At 40.0% G+C, this 11,619-nt stretch overlaps 1 long non-coding RNA gene and 1 other non-coding gene across 3 annotated transcripts; both read right to left on the bottom strand.

Annotated features, from left to right (window-relative positions):
- Positions 1-7,246: 7,246 nt before the first annotated feature.
- TRNAV-CAC (transfer RNA valine (anticodon CAC)) lies at positions 7,247-7,320 on the bottom strand. The gene has a single exon. It is a non-coding gene; the product is annotated as a tRNA-Val (tRNA).
- Positions 7,321-8,044: 724 nt separating this feature from the next.
- Positions 8,045-10,220, bottom strand: LOC103652795 (uncharacterized). Of its 2 annotated transcripts, none has more exons than XR_565072.4 (2): positions 10,047-10,220; positions 8,045-8,327 (listed from the first exon to the last, which is right to left on the bottom strand). It is a non-coding gene; the product is annotated as an uncharacterized lncRNA (long non-coding RNA). The 2 variants fall into 2 exon arrangements; XR_002268667.3 differs by lacking the exon at positions 10,047-10,220 and adding an exon at positions 9,506-9,948.
- Between the last annotated feature and the right edge of the window lie 1,399 nt (positions 10,221-11,619).

Raw genomic sequence — 11,619 nt, forward strand, 5'->3', positions numbered from 1 at the left:
CCTTCTGTACTAGGCCAATCACATATGGCTTTCGGTGCTCCGGACGGTTCGACCTATGCAGTTGGACGGTCTACGAGCGGATCGGACGATATGGTACTATTCCTGAACTATTCGGTCGCGCCGGGCAACGCCTACGTCCCTTATGATGGGCTCTGTGTGACTCCAGACTATCCGGCGTAGGGTGTCGAACGGTCTGACGGAGGGTCGGTGTGAGATTATGTGTGGACGGTCTGGCTGTGCTGAGAATCGACCTACCGTTTAGTGAAGATGGTGGCGATGGTCGTCCTGTATATGAGTCCACCGGCATACCAGAATATGGATGAGGAAACCCATTTGTTGTTGATGTGTTTAGCGCAATTGTTTCGGTGCCCAATCCATGTGATAAAAATTATGCATATGAGTTTTTTCTAATGCATGCACCATCTTCTTTATATCCTCCGTGATACTTTTAATCCGATTATCAAAAGAAATTTTAATAGATTGAATATCATGAGATGACTTGGCATCACATACCGTGGGGAGCTGCTGTGGCACGAATGACATGTAATAGACGTTTATTTCCCTCTCTTGGACGACCTTCCGGTGACGATCTTCCCTGAAGTGTGACAAGTACCACTTCTCCGCCACCTTGAGCACCTGATCTTGTTGTCGCTGGATCTCCTTGTCTAGCTTCTTCATGTCATCTTCTAATTTCTTATGCTCAGCGGCCGATAAATTAGTCAACCTTGCATCGCTGTTTGGAGAAACACCGTTGATATCTTTAGAATTGGCCATATAAGCCTGATTTTGTATATCTGCAACCTTCGTCCCCAGCGGAGTCGCCAAAAAGCGTGTTGGCGCCGATTTCGTCACCAAACACTAGAATGAATCGTATGATGGTACTTGACACCTTTAGATGATGTAGGGTCGAATAAAGTTAAAGATATTTAGAGCACTGAGTCACCCCACCTTGAGCACCTGATCTTGTTGTCACTGTATCTCCTCGTCCAGCTTCTTCATGTCATCTTCTAATTTCTTATGCTCAGCGGCTGACAAATTAGTCAACCTTGTGTCGCTGTTTGGAGAAACACTGTTGAGATCTTTAGAATTGGCCATATAAGCCTGATTTTGTAGATCTGCAACCTTTGTCCCAGCGGAGTCGCCAAAAAGCGTGTTGGCGCCGATTTCATGAGCAAACACTAGAATGAACCGTCTGGTGGTACTTGACACCTTTAGATGATGTAGGGTGGAATAAAGTTAAAGATATTTAGAGCACTGAGTCACCCCTATGATGGCCACCATCCATTTGGAGCAAAACAACAACGAACCTTAGATCCTTCTCGTGATGAGCAATACCTTGGGTTCAGCACCACAAGGTGGATGTCGGCGGCGGTCCGCGACAAGTCACTGGGTCGCCTGGTGTTGCTCCCTAGGGCGGCGCGGACGGTGCGCGACACGGGGCCGAACAATCTATGACTTGGCGGCAGAAGAAATTTCTTCCCTCTATCGAGCCGAGTGCTCCGCGCTCTAGGCCGGATGGTCTGCGATGACACAGAGTCGTCTTCTTCCTTGCGGGAACCTAGATCCTGCCCCCTTGGGGAGAGATCTTAGGGTGCCCCAGGTCTGTAGGCCACCCATGTAGATCCCCAGACGACGTAGAGTCGCCTAGGAATTAAGAGACCAATTTGAGGAACAGATCTTAAGTGAAGTAGCTGAAGTAGATCTTGCCACTAGGAGGGGTAAGATTCTAGGGTGATCGGCATGTCACCCAAGACGAATCTAGATGACGTAGAGTCGAATATGGGTGGAGTTGGATATGTGAAAAGGTATAATTAAAGCTACGTTACATATACTCATAGGACAGGAAAGGTAAATAAAATAGATTGGTTCGATTGGAATGTGTTCAATGTTCTCAATCAGCTGTACATATATATAAGGGGAGGTCCAGACCCGTTCCTAGGCGATACCCAGTAGATCCTACGTGATTAGATGGATAACCACATACGAGATAAGAATAATCGTACGAGTTAATCTGATCGAGGGGGCGCGGATCGTCCGGGTCTTTATGTTGGACTGTCCGCCACTTTTGGTGTTCCACATTGTGCATGAATCCATGTTTCCCATTCAGTTATTTAGATCATCAATGATATTAGTGGGTGTTATATTTTTGTGGTGTTGCTACTTTATTTGCACATACCAAAGATACGTACCGATGATTGATATATATCGAGCATATATACAAAGTATGAGATGTTTTGTGTGTGTGATTACCCGGCACCCCTGTCGTAGTAGCTGGCAGTTGTAGCAGATCCAGGACCGAAATGAAGCCCGAGCAAGACTTAAGACACCGATTAGGTCATGTGATTCGAACCTTCCGACTAAAAAAGCTGCAACGACGGACTAAGGGCCTGTTTGGTTCAGCTTTTTTCTGACCAGCTTTTCTGAAAATCTGGCTGTGAAGAGAATCTGGCTGTGGGGAGAATCTGAGTATCATTACGATTACGTGTGGAGGAAGATAAAGTTGTTCATATGACTCAGGATCTAGAAAGTGACAGATTCCTACTATTAAAACGACTCAACCGATTATGTGTTTATGTTGATTTTGGATGGTTTTGTTCTAACGAATTTTATAGAAGCTGGCTGAAAAGCTGAGCGTTTGGCTGTCCGCAGCAGCTTTTGGTGGTCAGAAGCTGCCAGAAACCGAAACAAACAGGCCCTAAAAATGGTGGTGATGCATGCCTACGGGTGCCATTTCTTTTGCTTGAGGCGTCGTTGTGGCCACTGCTTTTCTTTGTCGCGCGCGTCTTACCACGCGTGTGGATCCGGATCTCTGCTGGGTGAAAACCTGCAACGTTTCCGCCTTGGAGGGGGTGTCGTATTGGGACTTGGGAGACACCATTGATATTGCCCACAAGTGTCTTCTTCTCTGGACGGTGTTTTGAGTGTGGATGGGGAGTTTCTATCCATTTGAGCTTTGGGGTCTAGTTTGGGTACTCTAGTAATGAGTGGGATTGGAGTAGATTGAGATGTATTGAGAGAGTATTTGATCTATTGGGATCTACACTCTCTCCAATCCCTCCAAAACACTCTAATCCCAAAGTATCCAAACTAGGCTTGAGGGATATAATCTCAACCAATGTTCAAAATACCTGGTTATGGCCTATATAGCGGCTATGCGCTAGTGCTCTTTACAGTTTAACAGTTTATACATACAGGATGTATTCTAAGGTTGTCCATATCAGATTGTGTAAAATAGGGTATTTGCACAGTAGATTACACTGTTTGCAGAGTGGAGTTTAAAGGATGAGATATGATAGCTATTGGAGGCAGCCTATAAATTTCCAAAATCATAATTGATAATTTATAGTTCATACACAAAACACAAGGTCAATCTCTTTTACTCTTAGATAAATAGTGACGTGCATTATTCCAAATATCTGTCTCCTTGATCATGAGACAACCTCCTAAGACCACAATACATTTTTTCCTAGTTGTGTAAGACAAGAAAGTAGGGTTCTAAGGCTATCTCCACCAGTTTATTAGTATACATATTTACAATATATCTTTTAAACACTCATCAGCTGAGTGGTCGCGCGTACAGGGTTTCGAATCTCACCCCGCCGTATTTTTTTGTTAATTCCCAGCGCACATTGGGTATGGTGGCAGGTGCATAGGTGGAAAGACACAAAGAAACTCACGGTTTAAAGGTGTAGTGAAGTGAAAATCACGACACAGTACCTTACATGAAACTATCCGATTGAAAGTAAATTGATAACCATCGAAAACCATAAAATAACATCACACATCAAACTATGGAGCGTAGAACTAGCCATATAACTTGATTCATCATAATTTAAGTAATACTTTGTAAGACATTTTAATACAAGGTAGGTCACAATCAATATAAGGCGATGCAATGCAGTAAAAGTCATTATCATCTCTACTACTTATTAAGGCAGTAAGGTGTAGGCTGTCATTATGTGTTCTGCCATTCCCATTCCCTCTTCTGACTTTCCGATCCCCCCTCCGCGCACAGTCCATTCTCACCATTCCCTGTTCTGCCTTTCCGATTCCCCCCCTCCGCCCACAGTCCATTCTCATGTCCGGTCACCATTCCCTGTTTCCTTTCTCATTCTTCCCTCCACACAAAGCTCATTACCATTCCCACGTAGATTTCACGCCTAGCTAAAATTAAATTAAAAAAACAGGCTCCAAGGGGATTCAAACCCGCGACACCTAGAGATGGCAATGGGTACCCGCGACCCGATACCCGATGGGTATTTACTCCATTAGGGTATGTATGTGGGCTAAATATTCTACCTGTGGGTCTGTTATTGGGCAAAAATCTTGACCCAATGGGTAAACGGGTATTAGAACGTTCCATCTTCACCCATACCCGTTACTCGTGGGTATAAAATACCCAATATAAACTTAGCCCAAGCATGAACTTAGACTTTAGTCATCCATCTTTTTTACTATTTAATAACCTTTTAGGTCATTATGTCATAGAAGGCTTAACGACAATTTAATGACCATGTAATGGAATATGTAATTCACCCAATGTGTGTTGAATGGATGGTTAAATGATGCTAGAAATTTTGTAATGATATTTAGATGGATATACTTAATATTTGTATAATATAATATTTTGATAGATGTTTAATTTTTGTGGGTACGGGTGACCAGATGGGTGACCCATACCCACGTGGGTATGGGTATGGGGGTAAATCCATACCCACCAGTGTATATGGGTGACCCGGTGGGGTTATTTTTTTCGTGGGTTTGGGTATGGGGTAGTAATACCCGGTGAGTATTTACCCATTGCCATCTCTAGCGACACCTCAAGTAAATGTACTCGTAGCTACCACTACACCACATATGTGTTTATGTCTGCATCTATTATAGTAAAGACATATACTACATCTCTCCCGAAGCCCACCTGCTACCCTTGCAAAATGTGTAGTAGTAGATAAGTATCACCGAGATTATTAAATTATATTTTTGGATTGAGGGAGTAGTATTTAAAGAAGAGCCTTGCATGCAATTTCTTTTGTTTGAATAATGTTTTCAACTTAAATTCCTTTTTTTGCATGTGTGACATTTATTCTTCGTAATATTTTTCAATGGATCTGACTTATAAGTCATTTTCATAAACCAATGCCAAAGATGAATCCATGTTTCTTACTTGGAAACCCCGAACAAACACCACTAGCATGAGGCGCTCGCGTTGGCGTCGTTCATCGACGACGAGAAGAAATATGGCGACTGCCAGTTCGACCTCTGGAAGCAGTCCTACGTGGCCCATGTGCCGCTGTGTACGGCAAGCTCCGGCGCAGTCGCGGCTTGGACGCGGTCCAGAGCGACTGCACCGCGTTGTCCATCGTCAAACATGGGGACCTCATGGTCATCGCCAATGCCGAGGACTCTCGGTTTGTTCTGGGCACCGCAACCGACGACGACACCATCACGTCGTCCAGCTCATAATCCACCTGAAGCCCAACTTGCCACGTAAGTCGCTACTGACCGACCATGAATTCTTGTGCGCTGGGATGACGACCATTGTTGCTGTTGTGTGAGTGTCCTCGAACAAGATGTATGTAGAGGAGTAGCACATCCGGTGGTGCAATGACCAGGTGTACTACCTCGCTGATGAGCCCGGGGTGCACTTCATTTGGCAGCTCAGCCAAGAGTCATCGGTACTCACCATGTCACGCGCGTTCGACGACTACTATATCAAGGATTGTGGCATCATCTCAGCACTGGAGGTGAGCAGAGGAGGACCGACAATAATGACCACTCGCCATCGTCGGGGTAGCTTTTGTGCCGGCATGCCTTTAATTCTCTTCGCAAACACACACTTGTATTTTTTTGTTTAAGCAAGCGTGTATGGTGGTGCGTGCCTAATGACTAACGATGTACGATGGAACTTCTACCGGTGTGGCACGTGCTCTCCAATGATGAGACCATGCAAATCATGACATATATCGAAGTCTGCATGATACTGATGGTTGTAATGTATTAGTGAAACAACTAAATTAAAATAACAAAATTTATGTATGGCTAGGATTACAAATGGATTATGAAATATTTTCTTATAATAATATAAGACACATTTTGTATATAAGTTATCATGGATGGATTATGAAATATTTTCTTATAATAATATAAGACACATTTTGTATATAAGTTATCATGGTATTATATGTTCCCGTTGCAACGCACGGATACTCACCTAGTGTATTTAAATAAATCACTATAGAATTAAGATGTGTATGAAGACAGAACACTTGCATTCTGTTTTTTTTTCAAAAACTATTTTTTGTTTAGTCCTAAATCTCGTTAAGGTTTCGAAAACGATTTCTGCTTGGCATTCCATCAGGGCAAGCTACATTAAGGATGTAAATGGTCGGTAAAATTCGGTAAATTTCCGGTACCGTTTACCAGATTTTTCCGACCATTTTCAGATTTTTCGGGATATACGGAAAACGGGACGGAAACGAGATATGTTATTACGAAAACGGTACGGTAAACAGTGAGACATAGTTACCGTCCGTTTTCGGAATTCTTGGGAAAATCCGGTATTTTCCCGTATTTTAACCGTATTTTCCCGGTCCACAAAAAAACAAAGGAGGCAAGAACTATACCCGTTAGGGTTTAGAGATTAGAGTTTTAGATGTCATAGAAGATATATCAAGTGATCCAGACGGCATGTCACATGATTTCTATTTTATATATCGTGTGTTTAAGACTTATATACTATGTGGTTAAAACTTTAGTGAACATGTATGATCATTTATGTGTGGTCATGACTATGTATTGTATATTTGTGTGGTTGAGACTTGTATGTGAATGTGAATGAACAATCGTGTTTTAAGACTTATGTGTTGTGTGTTAAAATTTAAGAGTGGACATGTATTAGTGTATGACCAATTATATGTGGACAAGATTGTGTTTTATGTACTTTTGTGAATGAGATTTGTATGTGGATGTGAATGAACATTTGTGTGATTAGGATTTGTTTATTGTGAGCTTTTTCGATTACAGTTACCATTTCCCGATCAATTTCGAGCTATTTTGCTCGGATTTAACCGTTTTCGATATACCTGAATTTATCGGTCGTTATCCGTTTACCGATTTCGACCGAACAAAAAATTATGCGGGTGAAAATGGTGAGAGGTTTTTTCCGACCGTTTTCACCCTTAAGCTACATGCGCTTGGCGTCCATGGACGTATATTATGAAAAGCAAAAAGAAAAAGAAAAAAAATATGTCTGAGCCCAGGTTCGAACTGGGGACCTTTAGTGTGTGAGACTAACGTGATAACCAACTACACCACCCAGACAAGTTATTAGTTTCTAAATTCATAAGTTATAAATACCGTGTTCTTCGTTTTTGTTTTGTCTCAGCGTGAATCAGCGGACTACCTTCCTTTTTTTTGTTATGGGATTGCTATAAAAAAATCTGCAGCATACCTAACAATCAGGACAACCCCTGATTTGCGCGTCGAGCATGGCTTATTACAGGCGCGTCGTCGTGCAATACGTGCAATATAAGGTGTTCGTGGAAATGTCTAAATAGGGAAGGGTCAAACGAATTGTTAAAAAAAAAATTTGGTGGCTCCTATGGTCAGGTTGCTTCAGTAGAGGAGCCAGAGATCGAGAGATGAAGCTATTTTCAGAGGAGCCGTAGCTCTACCAAACAGACCCTTGTTATACACGATTGTTGTGTTTTTGCATCTCAATCAAGTGTAGGGGGTTGAGTCCGGTTCGGTCCCTTGATGAGCCAGATGATATCAACCTAACATTCTCCTCTTTATCGTGCTTATATTTAAAACTTAATTTCTCTCTCTCTCTCTCTGTGCTCAATATATTAGTACACCAAAAGCAATGAGTTACAATAACCTGTTATATACTGCTAAACTCAATAACTACAACGTATCTTTCTATATCAGAGCGAAGAAGTACTTATCCTTAAAAGAGATGGTTATATATTTATGACCCATTCTTATACAGAATCATGCATATAGTGGGGGTTTTGCACCCGTAATAAATAATTTAGTAAACATATATAAGCATCACAAATTATTGTTCTTATTCATAGTTGACCAACATCCATAGTTGGCGGTGAGACACACACACACCACCTTGCATGAAACTGATACACCGTTTCAACAAAGGGGCACACACACACACACACCCAGGTTTTTTTTAGCCTAACAACAACATTCATCGCCATCATGGTTAGGCTTGGGATAAAGGCAGCGTGGCTTAGGGTTGCTGTACCCTAGCCTGTCACATTCCGCCCAGCACAGTATCGAGTCACATCCTGGGAAAGCATGGCACCTATTGCCTGTACATATATACGATGCATTGCAATTCATTAGTGGGTACACATATATAGACAAGTCCATGTAAAACATATATAATATGTAAAATAGAATACACACGCATATACATACATATATGTGTGGTTGTAATAAATTAATTGTTACTAGCTACCCCTCCTGCCTTGGCATCCTTGCTGAGAAGCGCCATCAGAGAGCTGACTCTAGCTTAATTATTTCCTTGTGTTTATCGGTATTATGTTTCAGTTGTGTGTGGCAATGCCTCCTTGTCCATTCTTTATATAAAGTCCGGGTGGAAGGCTAGAAAATTTAGCATCGTATTAATGTCTTAAATGACGCTCTTATTTGGTTTATGCTTGTTTATATGATTTATTGGCTGCTATATTTCGCTAAGGGCATATTGAATTCAGGATTTGGTGTAATTGATTAGGTAGGCCCCATGTTTCTTTTGATGCAAGGAAAAGTTTAATTATTCATATGAGATATATGTATAGATAGATAGACTGACTGATAGATAGATAGATAAATAGATAGAAAGAAAGGTATATATATATATAAGGCGATGTAAAACATAATGTGTAAAATAGAATACACATGCATATGCATATATGTGGTTGTACAGATGATTACTACCTCCTGCTTCACAAGACGAGAATATCACAGCCATCACGATAAGGGTTGCAAAGCACATAGCTTTAGCATCCTTGTTGAGAAGTGCCATCAGAGAGAGCTGACTCTAGTTTAATTATTTCCTTGTGTTTAGCGGTGTTATGTTTCAGTTGTGTGTGTCTATGCCTCCTTGTCCATTCTTTATATAAAGTCCGGGTGGAAGGCTAGAAAATTTAGCATCATATTAATGTCTTAAATGACGCTCTTATTTGTTTTATGCTTGTTTATATGATTTATTGACTGCTATATTTCACTAAGGGGATATTAGATTCAGACTTTGGTGTAATTGATTAGGTAGGCCCCATGTTTGTTTTGATGCAAGGAAAAGTTTAATTATTTATATGAGATATATGTATAGATAGATAGATGGACAGAAAAGACAGATTGATAGATAGATAAATAGATAGAAAGAAAGGTGGATTGATAGAAAGATATATAAGGCGATGTAAAACATAATGTATAAAATAGAATACACATGCATATACATATATGTGGTTGTACAAATGATTACTACCTCCTGCTTCACAAGACGAGAATATCATAGCCATCACGATAAGGGCTGCAAAGCACAGAGCTTTGGCATCCTTGTTGAGAAGTGCCATCAGAGCTGAGAGAGCTGACTCTAGCTTAATTTCCTTGTGTTTATCGGTATTATGTTTTAGTTGTGTGTGGCAATGCCTCCTTGTCCATTCTTTATATAATGGGTGAAACGCTAGAAAATTTAGCATCATATTAATGTCTTAAATTAAGCTCTTATTTGTTTCCTGCTTGTTTATATGATTTATTGACTGCTATATTTTGCTAAGGGGATATTGGATTCAGGCTTTGGTGTAATTGATTAGGTAGGTTCCATGTTTTGTTTTGATGCAAGGAAAAGTTTAATTATTTTTATGACATATATGTATAGATAGATAGACAGAAAAGATAGATAGATAGATAGAAAGAAAGAAAGAAAGGTGGATCGATAGATACATATATAAGGCGATGTAAAACATAATGTATAAAATAGAATACACATGCATATACATATACGTGGTTGTACAAATGATTACTACCTCCTGCTTCACAAGACGAGAATATCGCAGCCATCACGATAAGGGCTGCAAAGCACAGAGCTTTGGCATCCTTGTTGAGAAGTGCCATCAGAGCTGAGAGAGCTGACTCTAGCTTAATTTCCTTGTGTTTATCGGTACTATGTTTCAGTTGTGTGTGGCAATGCCTCCTTGCCCATTCTTTATATAAAGTCCGGGTGGAAGGCTAGAAAATTTAGCATCGTATTAATGTCTTAAATTACGCTATTATTTGTTTTATGCTTGTTTATATGATTTATTGACTGCTATATTTCGCTAAGGGCATATTGAATTCAGGCTTTCGTGTAATTGATTAGGTAGGCCCCATGTTTTGTTTTGATGCAAGGAAAAGTTTAATTATTTATATGAAATATATGTATAGATAGATAGATGGACAGAAAAGACAGATTCATAGATAGATAAATAGATAGAAAGAAAAGTGGATTGATAGAAAGATATATAAGGCGATGTAAAACATAATGTATAAAATAGAATACACATGCATATACATATATGTGGTTGTACAGATGATTACTACCTCCTGCTTCACAAGACGAGAATATCACAGCCATCACGATAAGGACTGCAAAGCACAGAGCTTTGGCATCCTTGTTGAGAAGTGCCATCAGAGTTGAGAGAGCTGACTCTAGCTTAATTTCCTTGTGTTTATCGGTATTATGTTTTAGTTGTGTGTGGCAATGCCTCCTTGTCCATTCTTTATATAATGGGTGAAACGCTAGAAAATTTAGCATCATATTAATGTCTTAAATTAAGCTCTTATTTGTTTCCTGCTTGTTTATATCATTTATTGACTGCTATATTTTGCTAAGGGGATATTGGATCCAGGCTTTGGTGTAATTGATTAGGTAGGCCCCATGTTTTGTTTTGATGCAAGGAAAAGTTTAATTATTTTTATGACATATATGTATAGATAGATAGACAGAAAAGATAGATACATAGATAGATAGATAGATAGATGGATGGATAGATAGATAGATAGATAGAAAGAAAGGTGGATTGATAGATACATATATAAGGCGATGTAAAACATAATGTATAAAATAGAATACACATGCATACACATATATGTGGTTGTACAAATGATTACTACCTCCTGCTTCACAAGACGAGAATATCGCAGCCATCACGATAAGGGCTGCAAAGCACAGAGCTTTGGCATCCTTATTGAGAAGTGCCATCAGAGCTAAGAGAGCTGACTCTAGCTTAATTTCCTTGTGTTTATCGGTATTATGTTTTAGTTGTGTGTGGCAATGCCTCCTTGTCCATTCTTTATATAATGGGTGAAATGCTAGAAAGTTTAGCATCATATTAATGTCTTAAATTAAGCTCTTATTTGTTTGCTCTGCTTGTTTATATGATTTATTGACTGCTATATTTTTCTAAGGGGATATTGGATTCAGGCTTTGGTGTAATTGATTAGGTATGCTTCATGTTTTGTTTTGATGTAAGGAAAAGTTTAATTATTCATATGAGATATATGTATAGATAGATAGATAGATAGATAGACAGACAGACAAACAAATAGATAGATAAATAA

Source organism: Zea mays, chromosome 4 (genome assembly GCF_902167145.1).
Source record: "Zea mays cultivar B73 chromosome 4, Zm-B73-REFERENCE-NAM-5.0, whole genome shotgun sequence".
Classification (NCBI taxonomy): domain Eukaryota; kingdom Viridiplantae; phylum Streptophyta; class Magnoliopsida; order Poales; family Poaceae; genus Zea; species Zea mays.